At 40.1% G+C, this 16045-nt stretch overlaps 1 protein-coding gene across 7 annotated transcripts in view; it reads left to right on the top strand.

Moving 5' to 3' along the window:
* Positions 1-1540: 1540 nt before the first annotated feature.
* The window catches only part of ESCO1 (establishment of sister chromatid cohesion N-acetyltransferase 1), a 77630-nt gene continuing 63125 nt past the window's right edge, over positions 1541-16045 (top strand). For 6 of the 7 annotated variants that reach the window (XM_060613420.3, XM_060613418.3, XM_060613419.3 and 3 more), the window contains exon 1: positions 1558-2415. The gene's annotated coding sequence lies outside the window, so the exon portion shown is untranslated. Of the gene's footprint in view, positions 2416-16045 lie in introns of all 7 variants that reach the window. The other variant, XR_009604300.3, reaches the window with a different exon arrangement.

Below are 16045 nucleotides of genomic sequence, written 5' to 3'. Positions count from 1 at the left end.
TTCGAAAGTTCATAGACAGACTGCTCTCAATGAAAACCATTGATAGAAAGCAAGACAAGTTTTGTCAAAAATGACATTACAGAATAATTAAGAATTTAACTACAAATTGAGACCTCTGGCATTAATGAATCAGAAGTGACATATCTTTTAAAATGGTAAAGAGGGGTGCCTGGGTGGTTTAGTTGGTTAAGTGCTGGACTTCAGGTCATGATTTCATGGTTCGTGGGTTCAAGCCTTGCAATGGGCTCTGCGCTGACAGAACAGGGCCTGCCTGGGATTCTCTCTCTCTCTCTCTCTCTCTGCCCCTCCCCCCCACTCTCTCTCTCTCAAAATAAATAACTTTAAAAAATGATAAAGAATAGTGCTCAAGAAAGTTTATTTTTCCCATAAAACAATTTTTTAAACATTTTTATTGGTATATAATGGACATGAAATCATATAACCTGGGGCATCTGGGTGGGTCAGTCTATCAAGCATCTGACTTTGGCTCCGGTCATGATCTTGCAGTTTGTAGGTTCAAGCCCTGCGTTGGGCTCTGTGCTGACAGCTCAGAGCCTGGAGCCTGCTTCAGATTCTGTGTCTCCCTCTCTCTCTGCCTCTCCCCTGCTCATGCTCTCTCATTTTCTCAAAAATAAACGAACCAGAAAAAAGGTACACAGTGAGTTGATTAGATATGTTTATAGATTGCAATTATGATTACCATCTTAGCTGACTCCTCTATCATGTCTCATAATTATTTGCTTTTTGTGGTGAGAATAATTAAGATCTAGTCTCTTAGCAACTTTGATGTGTATAATTCGGTGTTATAAAAGAAACTATTTTATACTTTCATGGCATGTTTAAGAAGCTGACTATATTTGGTTTTAGAAGAGAAAATCTAGAAAATGGCAGACATGAATTATACATCAAATATGAGTTACTTATATACTGAAATAGATACATGAGTTCACATGGCGTGACATTTGTAAGGATTCCTATGCTTCTGATGGTGACCAGTTCAACAAAGAGTGGAATAGATTCCTCAGAAGCAGAGGCCTGTTTTGTGGGAAAGGAAACTTGTAAATATGGCAGAATTTGAGTTACTGAAAATAAAGTGGTTTAGATGTCTCACAATCTAAAGGTGAAGGCAGATATAGGTGAGATAGCCTGGTACATAAACCACTTCAATCAGGTTGGCAGTCTACTCCTGAGTCACCCCCCACTCCCTATTAAAGCCATTTGGCATATGCCATTAATGTAACATTGTGTTCCCAAGTAACAAGGTATGGTGATGTGGACAATGGCCTCACCCATCAATACATCTGGTTGTGGTTTTTAAACCACAGACTCTTTCCAGACGAAACTGACAAGTAGCTCAATAAAGTTTTATGGAAAATGTATTGTCAGAAAATCAGTCTTGACACCAGGCTTTACAAACTTAGAGCACATTTGGTTTTATTAAGTTCCAAAAAAGCAGGTCGGGGAGAACCCACGTGTGATCATGTCTTCAGATTCTCAAAAGCATGAGTACCGATTTTACCCAACCTCACAGTTCTGCAAATAAAATCAGCACAGTTAAGTGTGTTCAAAAGGATTGTGGGAACCACGAATCCTAGTGATAGAAACCTAGGCTCTAGCTTTAGAGGCTTCGAAGAGCCACAGTTTTGTCTGAACACCCGCCATGACTAAATCTAGTGGAACGTTCTACAATTTCTAGTCGGCTCTTGCGCGCCCGCACACAAGAAAGAAACTGTGCAAAGACAAGATGAAGCCCTGGATTTTTTGGAAGCGCTGGAGTGCAGTGTGGGGTAAGGAAAGAGAAGGGTCAACTGCCTTCCGGTTTTTTGTTTTTTTTTTCTTTACATTGCCCCATATCGAAGATTAAAGGTATTTGAAGGTCGCAGAGAGCAGTTCCCACAACCCACCGAGGGTTCGGCGGCGACGCATTACCAAGACAAACTACCACCGCTGGGGGCGTGAGTGGCTTTATTCCAAGAGACCTCCCCGGGAAGGGCCAGAAGCTGCCGCCTGGGGGCGCCGCCCCTTCCCGGCGAGGCGCCCACCCGCGGTGCGTGCACGCGAGGCCTCCCACCGCGCCTGCGCTGAGGGTGAACGCTGCCTTGCTTTTCCCCGACGCCCAGCGGTCCCGGCCGGGGTAAAAAACTGCGTGACACGCAGCGAGCGTGGCGGCCATCTTCCTCTTCTGGGCACGTCAGCTGAGCCTGTTACGGCTGAAGAGGAGCGTTGCGCAAGCGCGCCTCAGACGGTCACAGGTAACTCCCATCTGACGGGCGAGGCGTCGCCGTCGTCGCCGGAAGTTTGGCGTATCTGCGCCGCGGGAGAGGCGGCGGTCGCGGCAGAAGCGGCTGTCTCCTGATACCCGGATGTGAGGCGATTCGCTGGCTGGTATTGGACCCTCGGCCAGGAGTGAGGAAGGTACGCTAGCTTTCCGACTGTCCCCGCCGCCTACTGTCGTGCCGCCCGCGTCCTCACGTCCCTTTTGCCAGCCTCTCCGGAGAGGCTGGACGATTCCCCCCCCCCCCCCCCCCCACGCCTTGTCCCACATTCCGTGTCGTTTTGCATCGTACGCTTCTTGCTACTTCTCTGTTCCGGGCTCCTGGAGCCACTGGGAGGGAGTGGGCGGCTCAGAGTCACTGTCGCCTGAGGTAGGCAATCAACCTGCGCGTCTCGGCTGCCCAGTCAACTCATCACCTGCTGCTGCTTGGTAGGCGGCCAGAGGTAATAAGGGGCCATGACCAAGGACCGGGTCAGGTCAGGGCTCCCAAGGCGGCCGCGAGGGCTTCCGGAGCCCCGAGGGCTTCCATTAAGACTACTGGGGCGGTGTCGCCGCTGGCCGGCAGGTAGCCCCCGGCCTCGTCCCCGCCCCTGGCGTCTTTCCTTCCCGGCGTTTTTCCCGAGCCAGCCTCACCAGCCATCGCGGATTTGCGGTTCCTGCAGCTTGCTCCCCTGCCTTCGCCACTGCCCGCTGACCCGACCTGAACCTTAAGGCCTCTGCAGGCTGTGATGTGGGGATCTTGGAGGGGAGCAGTGGCCTGGGTCCAAGGTCACAGAGTAATTTGGGTTGGACATGAGGGTCTGGACACAGGTAGGGCTGCTCTGGAGTAGAAATGGGTGCGTTGAGGGCCATAGTGAAGTTTGTAGGGATAGATGCGAGCAGAAAGGAATTGGGTCCTCTATTTTTGTCACTGTTCATAAGATTATTTACAACGGGGGTTTGTTTTACTCAGGCAGAGTAGAATAGCAACGCCAAAAATGAGAGAACTCTCCCACTCCTACACTCCCAACCTCTTCCCATCCCCCATATCTAAATGTTGAGTTCTGAAAACCCTGCTGCAGGTACTGTATTTTCCGGGAGAGGAGGGCACAGTGGGGGGAGAGGAAGGAATTAAATCGTTGTGATTTGAGAGGTACTGTGGACCTTGTTCTTTGTAGCCTTTAGAATTGAAATGGTATTCTTACAGCAGGAAGTAATTGCAGCACCCAGTATTTAAATAGTATTATCACATGATATTTTAATAAATAGCCTTTGCAAAAACCAATAAAAGGGTACTACTTGGTGGAATAGTAAGATGTGGGTGGGTTTTGTTTTTTCCCCTTTAATTTTTAAAAAGCTGATAAAACACGGATTTCAATTTAAAACCTTCTTGTTGCAGTGGACTATACTATATTCAACCTTTGTATTAGGTCCTTAGTTTCTGCGTTACATAGGGCATCTACCACAATGGAACTGTTTTTAATTTGAAAAACTTAAAAATTCTTACTATGGAATTAGATATTAGAGTAGGATGAAAAGTGCTTGAAAAGCGGTTAATTTGGAAGCTGCAAATTCAGACCTAGAAACGAGAAAACTCTAACAGACACTTCTCCCTTTCAGGCAGAATGAAGTGTATGCCCCCTTAGGTTAGATGTGTGACTTCAGAAGTACCCTTCTTAGGACGAAGCTTCTGCCCACCTTACTCATTCCTGGCCAAGGAAAATTTTGCTGTCATTTCTCATTGAACAGTGTGAAAATTCTGTAGTGAACAATAATTTTTTTAACATCAGCCTCATACAAGGTTTTGTACTAGGCATTTAAATTGATAAATTATGCTTCCAGAAGAAAGGGAAAAGGGCCCTAATTAATGAATGCCTCCCCCCCCCCCATTGCTGGATAGAGTTTTTTAGCTTGATATTTATATCATAGAACAAATTGATTGTATTTTTTAAAAATATTTTTTAAACTATTCATTTTGAGAGAGGGGTGGGGGAGTGGGCAGAGAGAGGTAGAGCGAGAGAATCTAAAGCAGGCGCAGAGCCCCATGCTGGGCTCAAACACGGAACCATGAGATCACCAAACCAAGATGTACCGAAACCGAGTCCAACTGAGCCACCCAGTCACCCCACAAGTTGATTGTATTTATTGTAATAATGAAGGTAGCTAGCATTGCACAATTCAAAAGAATGGACTTTTAAATAAGTAAATACGTTTTCATGACTTCTTTTGGCAAATTTATGTTACATACAGAGTTCTTATTGAAGGTGATCAGAATTCAGATGGTAGTGTGAAATCAACTCCAGTAAAATTGTTATTATAAGTAATTGACTTAAGAACTATATTACCCCTTCTGCAGCCCCAGTTTTTCTGTGCATCCTTTTCTCGGCACAGTTGAAGTTCTTTGGCTCTATTTCTGTGTAAGTTGTGTATTACAACTGTATTATACTACTTTAGTTACTTTTGGCAAACGGATCATTCAGTTAACTTGGCCATCCTTTCTTTTTTTGAGGGGGCTGTATCTTATGCTTAATTGTGTTACAGTACATCTGAAGAAAGCAAGATTTATGTCCTCTGTTCTCTTCAGCTTACTTTAAACATTTATGGCTGCATATGGGGGATTCATAGAGATGAAGACTCAATATAAATAAAAGTGGGATATTAAGTATTACTTTAATGAAGTGGTTTTCAGAGTTTTTGGTTAGGATCCCTTTACACTCTTAAAAATTATGTAGGATTTCAAATAGCTTTTGTTTATATTGGTAATTATTGTATTTTAAGTTAATATATTCATTAAAATAACTGATAAATTACAGGCTAATATAAATAACATTTTTTAATTTTGAAAAACAACCATTTTCCAAAACAATTAATTTTTTTCAACTTAAATTTTAGTTATAAAGCAAAAAACATTAGTGAAAGAATGACAACTCTTTTACATTTTTGTAAATCTCCTCAATGTTTGGCCTAATAGAAGACAGCTAGATTCTCCTATCAGCTTTGCATTCAGTTATATGTTGTTCTGGTTGAAGTATATGAAGAAAATTCAGTTTCACATCAATATGTTGGGAGGAGTGCTTTAGTAATCTTTTCAGATAATTGTGATACTCTTTGATTCTATAACAAAACTCAACAAATAGTAATATATTTTTTTAAACAAGTGGTAATTTCTTTTTTATTTTTTTTTATTTTTTTTTTATTTTTTAATATATGAAATTTACTGTCAAATTGGTTTCCATACAACACCCAGTGCTCATCCCAAAAGGTGCCCTCCTCAATACCCATCACCCACCCTGCCCTCCCTCCCACCCCCCATCAACCCTCAGTAACAAGTGGTAATTTCTTAAAGGTTAGCTGCAACGTAGAATCTGAAACCATTTCTATATATTTTTTGTACAACGTTGTGTTAAAATTCATTGGTCTGTTTTGCACTTTGAGTTGATCTTTTACTCAAGAATGATTTGGAGCTAACGAATCTCCTGAAAGGATCCCTGGAATCCCCATGGTCCTACCTTGAGAACTGTTTTAGTGTAAATAATTGAATAGTTTAGAATTAACGTAGTTGTTAAAGTTGAAAGGGATAATGATAATATGGAAATGAAATTGTCCAGCAGTTAAGTGAAACCAGGAGTAACTAAGGTAAATGTTTTCTTTTTTATAGGAAATATTATTGTATCAGTAATATTCTTATTATTATTATAGCTGATATTTAACAAGTGCTTATGATGTGCCAATTATTCTAAGGACTTTATATTAGGAAATGTTGCTTTTGTATCATCTTTATTGATGGTTAAGAGAAAGGCAAATATAATTAACTTTTTTTTTCCTATAGATAGTATAGTTTTTCTGATAAATGTTATTCTTTATAATGCAGATATAATTCCATTTTATTTTATGTTTTTTTGTAAGCTCTAGGTCCCAATTTGGGGCTTGAACTAATGACCTAGAGATCAAGAATCACATGCTTTACCAACTTAGCCAAGTGCTATCTATTTTATTTTTTTAATCTTTTATTATTGATTGATTGATTGATTGAAGTAAGCTTTAGGTCCCAATGTGGGACTTGTACTCATGACCCAGTGGCTTAATCATTAAGCATCTGACTTCGGTTCAGGTCATGATCTCATAGTGTGTGAGCTTGAGCCCCGCTTCGGATGAAAAAAAAACAAACCACAAACCAAACCACAAACAAAGAAACAAGCCCTGCTTCTCTCCTTCTCCCCTCCCCACCCCCCGCCCTTGTGGGATTCTCTCTCACTCTCTGCCCCTGGCTCACTTGTGCTCTCTCTTCCCCCCAAAAGAGTCACATATATAGTTCCAGATATGTACTGCTTAAATAATTTTCCTCCAAGGTATTTGAAGTTAGGGAATATGCCTAGCTCTAGCATCTGTCACTGTACATATTTAAAATATAAAGTTTTAGGGGCGCCTGGGTGGCTCAGTCGGTTAGGCGTCCAACTTTGGCTGGGGTCATGATCTTGTGGTTGGTAAGTTTGAACCCCACTTGGGGCTCTGTGCTGACAGCTCAGAGCCTGGAGCCTGCTTTGGATTCTGTGTCTCCCTTTCCCTGCCCCTCTCCCACTTGCACTCTGTCACTTAAAAATAAATAAACATCAAAAAAAATTTTTTTTAAATATATAAAGTTTTAGAATATTTTCACTCAGAAAATTCAGTTATTGAATAAAACAAATATTAGGAACTTTTAAGAAGATAATTTTGTTAACGTGAAAGTTCGAAGTTTATTTTGTTAAATCAGTTCAATTAATATTTGAAAGTTTGTTGTCACTAAGCGAAGTCACTAAGTGAGGCTTTTTTCAAAAACAAAAATAGATAATTTTCAAGACATTTAGGCTTACTTTAAATATTTGATGCATATTAAAATCCATATAATTTCATATTCACTTTTTGGTACAGCTTTATGGAGATGGTATATTAACAGAGTTGTACAATCATTGCCACTGTCTAATTTTACAATATTTTTATCATCCCCCCAAAATGCCTGTACTAGTATGTCACTCCTCATTTCCTTCCTAGCCCCTTACTACCACCAGTGTATCTGTTTTTATAGATTTGTCTGTTTTGGACATTTCATATAAATTGAATCATATAAACTACCTTCTTTTACTTAGCATAATGTTTTTAAGGTTAATCCATGTAGCTTGTATCAGTACTTTATAGCTAAATACAGTCTATTACATGTTATCAGTACTTTATAACTAAATACCGTCTATTACATGTGTATACCACATTTTGTTTATCCATTCGTCAGTTGATGAACATTTAGATTGTGTCCATTTTTTGACTATTAAGAAAAATACTAAGAATGTTTGTGTACAAGTTATTGCATAGGTGTATTCAGATTCACTTTTGAGCTTTCCCAGTATATTTTACATCAATATAAACAGTATATAGTTTTTTACTTCACAGCTAATAAAGTGTGTTCATTTCTGATACGAAAGATTCAAAGATTGCATAAATATATAAGTAAAATGTGAAAGTATTCATTCTTTGTGTACCCTTTCATCTCCCAACTTTTACTGCTGTTGATGTTTTAATGTGTATTGTGTTTTGTCTGTTAGTACAGTGGTACATGACATTCATTTATCTCTTTCGTAGAAAATTATATGTAGCTATGTGGCTTTTATACCTGTTGTTGTTTTTTTTTATGTTTATTTACCTTTGAGAGAGAGTGAGAGAGAGTGTGCATATAGCAGAAAGACAGAGAGGGAGAGGATCCCAAGCAGGCTCTGCACCAGGCTCAACTCCACAAACTGTGAGATCATGACCTGAGCTGAAATCAAGAGTTGGATGTTTAACTGACTGAGTCACCCAGGTGCACTCCCCCACCCCTCCTTTTTTTAAAGTAAGTTCTATGTCCAGTGTGGGGCTTGAACTCACAACTCCAAGATCAAGAGTCACATGCTGTACTGTGCCCCACCCCCAACTTTTTAAAAAGTAAACTCTGTCCCCAACATAGAGCTCAAACTTAAGATCCTGAGATCAAGAGTCACATGCTCTTCTGACTGAGGTAGCCAGGCACCCCCATATCTAACTTTTTTAGAAGTTTAATTAATGTTGAGTTTTACCGAATCACTATTACCAGTCTATTGAGAAAATTACAGGAATTTTGCAATTTGTTTTTCTATCAAGATGACTAATTCTGAGAACAGTTTTTACAGTGGTATTTCTGCTTTTCTTCTTAAGATAGAGCTTACTTGATGATAGTGGGTCTCTTGTTGCTAAAATATTATTTATTGGAGAGTACTTCCTAATTAAAAAAAATTTTTTTTAAGTTTTATTTATTTTTGAGGGGGTGCGAGAGAGAGAGAGAGAGACAGACAGACAGACAGAGGATCCAAAGCAGGCTCTGTGCTGACAGCAGAAAGCCTGATCTGGGGCTTGAACTGATGAACTGTGAGATCATGACCTGAGCTGAAGTCCAACGCTTAACTTAACCCACTGAGCCACCTGGGTGCCCTTGTTCTTCCTAAATTTTTGATTCCCAACCATATATGCCACTTAAAATGAGTTGATGAACATGTTTCCCACATATTTTGGAGCCATTTTTGTAATAGATTTAGGCTTTCAATGTTTGGAAAAATTTATTAGGGACAATATCTTGTGTTATTGTGTGTGTTTTCTGTTGCATTCTCTGTTAATGGTCTTTTGTGGCTTCAGTTATGACACGTTATGTGTTTCTGGTTAACAGTAATTGGCTGAAACTTTGTTATTTAATTTTTTTTAATGTTTATTTTTGAGAAAGAGAGACAGACAGAGCTTGAGCAGTGGAGGGGCAGAGAAAGAGGAAGACACAGAATCTGAAGCAGGCTCCAGGCCTGGAGCTGTCAGCAGTGAGCACAGAACCTGACGTGGGGCTCGAAACCCACAAACTGCAAGATCATGACCTGAGCTGAAGTCGGACGCTTAACCGACTGAGCCACCCAGGGGCCCTTAAACTTTGTTACTTAAAATGTTTTTTTCATCTCTATTTTTGGGGTGTGTTTAGAATGTAAGAAATACTTGGATTACCTTAAATAGTGGGTGAGTGAATTGACACACACAGAAATAAGAAAGAGAAGACTCCATTTATAGAGCTGGATTTTGTGGAAGAAAATAGGAATCACCAAACACTAGGCCTCGAATATAGTGCAGGACTCAAAGTTGCTGAGAATAGTGTAGCTCCAGCATTTGGCTTACCCAGCAGATACTGCTACTAGAGGAATTAAAATAAGGTAAGCCAGGGCCTTCTGGGTAGCTCAGTCATTTGAGCGTCTGATTCTTGATTTCAGCTCAGGTCGATCTCATGGTCGTGGGATTGAGTCCTGCATTGGGCTCTGTGCTGAGCATGGAGCCCAATTCTCTCTCTCTCTCCTCCACTGCCTCTCCCTGGCTTGTGTGTGTGTGCGGGCGTGCGTGCACATGCTCTCTCTCTCCCTCTCTCAAATAAATAAACATTAAAATAAAGCCAGATGCTCAAACGGGTGATTTTGTCTCCCAGAGGACCTTTGTGATTGTCTGAAGAATATTTGATTTTCAGAACTGAGAGTGGAATTGAGAGGTGTACTGAGTTGGATTTTACAGTAATCTTTTGATGGCGTTAACTGCACTTCGACCTGGCTGGAAGTTTCCAGTGATGTTTGAAATACTAAGAGCAGATTAGGTAAAATAGTCCTAAGGCTGTGTAGAACAAAGCTGTTTTCATCTTATGAAGTGTTTTGTTTTTGTTTTTTTTTTTTTCCGGTGAAGGAGTTACATTGATGTGATAATTATTTTATTTGGCTGGTTGACACCCTATAATAATAGAATTCTTAAAATTCAGTCATCTCTGTATCCTTCAATCAGTTTTACTTGGTACTAATAGACTGTGGCTATGCTCATGCTCTGTTAAAAATGCTAATTTGTTTTAATTTAGGCTTGTTATGGGGCTCCTGGGTGGCTCAGTGGTTAAGCATCCGGCTTTGGCTCAGGTCATGATCTCACGGTTTGTGAGTTCGAGCCCCATGTCGGGCTCTGTGCTGACCGCTCAGAGCCTGGACCCTGCTTTGGATTCTGTGTCTCCCTCTCTATTTGCCCCTCCCCTGCTCATGCTCTGTCTCAAAAATAAATAAAACATTAAAAAATAATTTAGGCTTGTTACATCTTTTTTTGTGTATGAATTGTGTGTGTGTGGTGCATGTGCATGTGTGTGTATACTACTTTTGGTAGCAAAACAAATTTTTGTATTATTTTGGGTAACTTGTCTTTTGCTGCATTCTGGAACAAAAAATATATATATCAATTCTTTGAAAGCAGAGCTGTTTCCTTTGCCTGGAACACTTTTTAGCCTCAGGTGGGGATATGCTTAATGCATTTAAGAAATAATAGCAAGGGAGCCAACCTAACGGGAGCAGAGTGAGTAGGGACAAAACCAGGAAGTAGTTAATAGTTAACATCAGCCTTTGCTTTTACTCTGATTGAGATGAGAAGTCACTGAGGAGTTTTGAGCAGAGAAATAACAGCCTGACTTGAGTTTTAAAAGGATCATGTGGCTGTTCTGTGGAGAAGCTGAAGTGGGGAGGGAGGAGCAAAACTGAAGGCAGAGTTAGGAATTAGGAAGTTGTTGGTAAAAATCCAGGTGACAGATAAATGATGACCTGGACCTGGGTGGAAGTGGTAGAGATTTTAAGTGGTCACGTTATGGATGTGTTTTGAAGGTAGACAGGATTTGTTAATGACAAATTGCATAACCTTAAGAGAAGAATTGGGAATGACTGCACAAAGTTTTATGTTGGACACTTAAGGATGAACCTGCCATTTACTGAGATGAGAGTCCTTTGAAAACTTTAGATTTAGGAGGCAAGATTAGGAGTTCAGGTGTTAAAGTTTCAGATGTTTAGTAGCCAATAAAAATCTCTCTGTGGGTAGTATTCCTATTAATTTAATTTTTTTGTGCTTGAATTGTATTACATTCTCTTGCATTTCTAGACTTGAAAAAAATCTTCTCATTTTCTTTGACTTGTTGAGTCAGTTGGGGTAAATAATTTTCAGGATTTCCATTTTGGTGAGATTTTAAAATAGATTGTGCACTCTAAATTTAAAAAATGGCTAAAACCTTTATACGTCAATAGAGGAGACCTGTTGGATGCCAGGATACACTGACAGAAATGAAATAAGAGTGGAGAACTTTTTCAGAACTTTCAAAGTGAATCTTGTGTATTTTTAAGGTCAAATAGCACTAACAGCCTTACAGTGACAAATCTCATTCCATTCCTAACCTTTCCCTATCCCCTAATACCTTTCTCCAGAAGCTACCACTTTTATTCTTCTAGCTGTTACTCTTAGTATCTAACTCCATATTTTTGGTGGTATGCAATAACTGCTGTATTTTGATTTATCAATTTCAGATGTTACTTACTTTCTGCCTTCTTAGTTAAAAAAATTTAGCTCTCGGGGCGCCTGGGTGGCTCAGTCGGTTAAGTGGCCGACTTCGGCTCAGGTCATGATCTCGCGGTCTGTGAGTTCGAGCCCTGCGTCGGGCTCTGTGCTGACAGCTCAGAGCCTGGAGCCTGTTTCAGACTCTGTATCTCCCTCTATCTGACCCTCCCCCGTTCATGCTTTGTCTCTGTCTCAAAAATAAATAAACGTTAAAAAAAAAAAATTAAAAAATTTAGCTCTCCTGCTTCCTTCCCCATATCCCCTTAAAAGAGTTCTATTTCAGTTGCTGGTTAAGCCAGTAGTGAGTGTTGTTATAACTATGTAAATGTTTTACTGCTGAGCTGAGTATTCTGAAACTGTCTCTCTCTCTCCCCCCCCCCCCCCCTTTTACCCCTTGGAGTTAATAATTGCCTTGCTTTTCTTTTGCCTAATATTTTAATGTGGTAGGGCAGGAGCGCCAGGGTGGCTCAGTCGTTTGAGTGTCTGACTTCAGCTCAGGTCATGATTTCATGGTTTGTGAGTTCAAGCCCCATCTTGGGCTTTGCGCTGACAACTTGGAGCCTGCTTCGGATTCTGTCTCCCTCTCTCTGCCCCTTCTCCACTTGCTTGCTGTCTCTCAAAAACAAATAAACGTTAAAAAAAAAAAAAAAGGTGCTTGCACAGTTTCCCCCCCAAATGTCACATGCCTGACAGTCAGATTTTTCATACTCAAATCCACTCTCTTTCCTGTGTGCACTCCCACTAGCCTCAAGGTTCCTTTTGGGATTCTTCAGCCATCTGTTTCATTATAGACTGGTTGCTCTTTTGACCTATTCTTCAAGGTGTTTGTATAATAGATACTGCTACCAGCAATATTTTACCTCACATTCTTTTTTTTTTTTTATTTTTTAAGCTTATTTATTTTGAGAGCATGCACACATGTGAATGGGGAAGGGGTGGAGAGAGAGATAATGAATGAATGAATCCCAAACAGGCTCCATGCTGTCCGAGCAGAGCCAGATGCTGGGCTTGATCCCACAAACCAGGAGATCATGATCTGAGCTGAAATCAAGAGACAGTCGCTTAACTGATTGAGCTACCCAGGTGCCCTTTTACCTCACATTCTTACCAATACATTGTCTTCTTAAACTTTAAAATTTTAGCCATTGTGGTGTTTGTTCATTGCCCTATTGGGTTTCTCTCCTCTTCTCCCCCCTTCCTTCCTCCTCCTCCTTTTTGTGATGAACTTGTTTAAATTTCTTGTCCTTTTTTCCTTCAGTTGGCCATTTAATTGATTTGTAGGATTTTAGAAAATATCATCTTTGTGTACTAATACTTTGTAAGTTTCACCTTTCACATTTTGTGTCTGTATTCAATTTGGCATTGACTTTAGTATATGGTACAAAGTAGGAAACCAGTTTTCCTCCCCACCCCCCCACCCCCTGCCCACTGTCTCAGCACTGTTTCTTTAAAAAATCTATTTTCCCAGCTGTAGTACTATTTGTCTTAAAGCAGTTGACCGGGGCTCCAGGGTGGCTCAGTCAGTGGAGTGTCTGACTTCAGCTCAGGTCATGATCTCATGGTTCGTGGGTTTGAGCCCCATGTCGGGCTCTGTGCTGACAGCTCAGAGCCTGGAGCCTGCTTCGGATTCTGTGTCTCCCTCTTTCTCTGTCTCTCTGTCTCTCTCTCAAAAATTAAAAAAAAAAAAAAAAAAAAAACATTAAAAAAAAGCCGTTGACCATACATTCATGAGTCTGATTGTGGGCACTCTGCTTTGTGTCATTAGTCTGTTCCATTGTTCTATTTGTCTTTCAATATAACACATTACTATGGCTTTATTAATTTTTAATGTTTATTCCTTTTTTGAGAGAGATGGAGAGTGTGAGTGGGGGAGGGGCAGAGAGAGACACACACACACACACACACACACACACACACACACACAGAATCCGAAGCAGGCTCCAGACTCTGAGCCATCAGCACAGAGCCTGACGCGGGGCTCGAACCCATAAACTATGAGATCATAACCTGAGCCAAAGTTGGACGTCCAACCTACTGAGCCACCCAGGCACCCTGATTTTATTAATTGTTGATGTCTGGTAGGGTAAGTTCACATATCTTGTGGTTTTTTAAAAGTATGTTTTCTTATGCTTTATGTAGAATAGATTTTCTTTCTTTTTTTTTTTTTGTGATGTTTTTATTTTGAGAGAGAGAGAAAACGGAGGCAGGGCAGAGAGAGAGAGAGGGACAGAGGATCTGAAACAGGCTTGGCGCTGACAGCAGGGAACCTGACATGGGGCTCGAACTCATGAACCATGAGATCACGACCTGAGCAGAAGTTGGACACTCAACCGACTGAGCCATCCAGGTGCCTCATTTCTTTTTCTTTTCTTTTTTTTTTTTTTTTTTTAAAGTTTATTTTTCAGAAAGAATGAGAGAGAGAGAGAGAGAGAGCGCATGTGCACATGGGGGAGGAGTATAGAGAGGGAGAGAGAGAATCCCAAGCAGGCTTTTAAATATTTATTTATTTTGAGAGATGGATAGAACGAGTAGAATAGGGGAGAGAGGAAGAGAGAGAATCCCAAGTAGGCTCCATGCTGTCAGAGTGGAGCTCCACACAGGGCTCAATCTCACAAACTGTAAGATCATCGTCTGAGCCAAAATCAAGAGTTGATCGCTTAACGGACTGAGTCACCCAGGCGCCCCTTGAGGCAACTATTCTTGAGGCATTTTGCAGTTTTCAAGATTATAATGCCAGTAGATAACAGGCTCTTCAGCTCTAAGATACCATTTTTTTTGTGGTCAAATCCATCATCTGTAGGTTGACAAATAATTACTGTTTGATAACTGGGGTGCAGAAATGATTTGGAGCGTTTATTATAGTGGAGGACATACATTATATAAGCATACTTCCTATATAACTGATAAATCCTGTATTAGAGGTATAATAAATATTTGTGCATTGAGTAAAGTGCTTGTTGGGAACATAAAAAAGAAGGCACTGTTCCTCCCTGGAGGAACTGACTTTTGTTCTTGAGTACATGATATTTACATATCTGGTGTGAGTTTTGTTTGTTTTAAATTATTTTTTTATGGGGGTGCCTGGCTGGCTTAGGTGGTTGAGCATGCAACTCCTGATCTTAGGGTTGTAAGTTCAGACCCCATGTTGGGCATAGAACTTACTTAAAAAAAAAGTAAGTTTTTATGTACTGTATTTAATATGAAAATACTTCCACTTGTTAGGTATTGATTTTGCTATTTTGTGAAGAGAAAAACTTGTTATTTATCAGTAAGTTCTATTTAAAAGCCAATTAGTACTATATCAGATTTAATTGTAACTTTCAAAAGAACTTTTTTTAAAAGTTTTTTTAATGTTTTTTTATTTATGAGAGAGAGAGAGAACACGAGCAGGGGAGGGGCAGAGAGAGGGAGACAAAGAATCTGAAGCAGTCTCCAGGCTCTGAGGTGTCAGCACAGAGCCCGACGTGGGGCTTGAACCCACCAGCCGTGAGATCATGACCTGAGCTGAAGTCGGATGCTTAACCGACTGAGCTACCCAGGCGCCCCAATATTTGTAGCTTCTTAAAAAGATCTCCAACCCTGAAAGCCTCATAATTTTTTTTTTTTTTTTTTTGCCAAATGGGTTTTTAAATGTGCATTTAGTATAACGCACAGTTTAAGATAATAAAGTTTGATAAGTTTGGGCATATGAACACTGTGGAGCTAACACTCCAAGATAAAGGACATTTCCATCACCCCCAAAAGGTCTCTTGGAATGTGTTCAGGTATGTTCCTGACTCCTGGTAATCACTGTTGTGTTTTCTGTTATTATAGATGAGTTTTGCCTCTTCTAGAACCGCATATAAGTGGGATTATGCAGTGTTTGACTTCCTTCCCTTAACATAATGATTTTTAAAAATTTCGTTCATGTTGCATAAACAACATGCTTATGTTTGTTTTTTTCTCCTAAGTATTCCATTGCATGAAAATACCACAGTTTATTTTTATATACTAGTAATTGATGCAGGGAGTTGCATCCACATTTTGGCTATTATGTGTAAAACTAATAGAAACATTTTTATATAGGTCTTTTTGTGGTCATATGCTTTTATTGTTTTTTCATATGTTTTTATTTTGGGTGGTAAATATTTAGGACTGGAATTTGTACATGAAATTTAACTTTATAAGTAAGTACCAAATTTCCTAAGTGTTTATTTTATTTCATCCCAGCAGCATGTTCTTAGAGTTCATATATTCCACAACCTCACAAATACTGGATTTTGTCAGTCTTTTAAATTTTAGCCATTTTAATGTGTTTGTGGTGGTGTCTCATTGTGTTTTTAATTTGCATTTTCCTGATGACTGATGTAAAATACTTTGTGAGATCCTTATTGGCCATTT

Source organism: Panthera onca, chromosome D3 (genome assembly GCF_046562875.1).
Source record: "Panthera onca isolate mPanOnc1 chromosome D3, mPanOnc1 haplotype 2, whole genome shotgun sequence".
In the NCBI taxonomy this organism is placed as follows: Eukaryota; Metazoa; Chordata; class Mammalia; order Carnivora; family Felidae; genus Panthera; species Panthera onca.
This window is presented reverse-complemented; position numbering and strand designations above follow the sequence as displayed.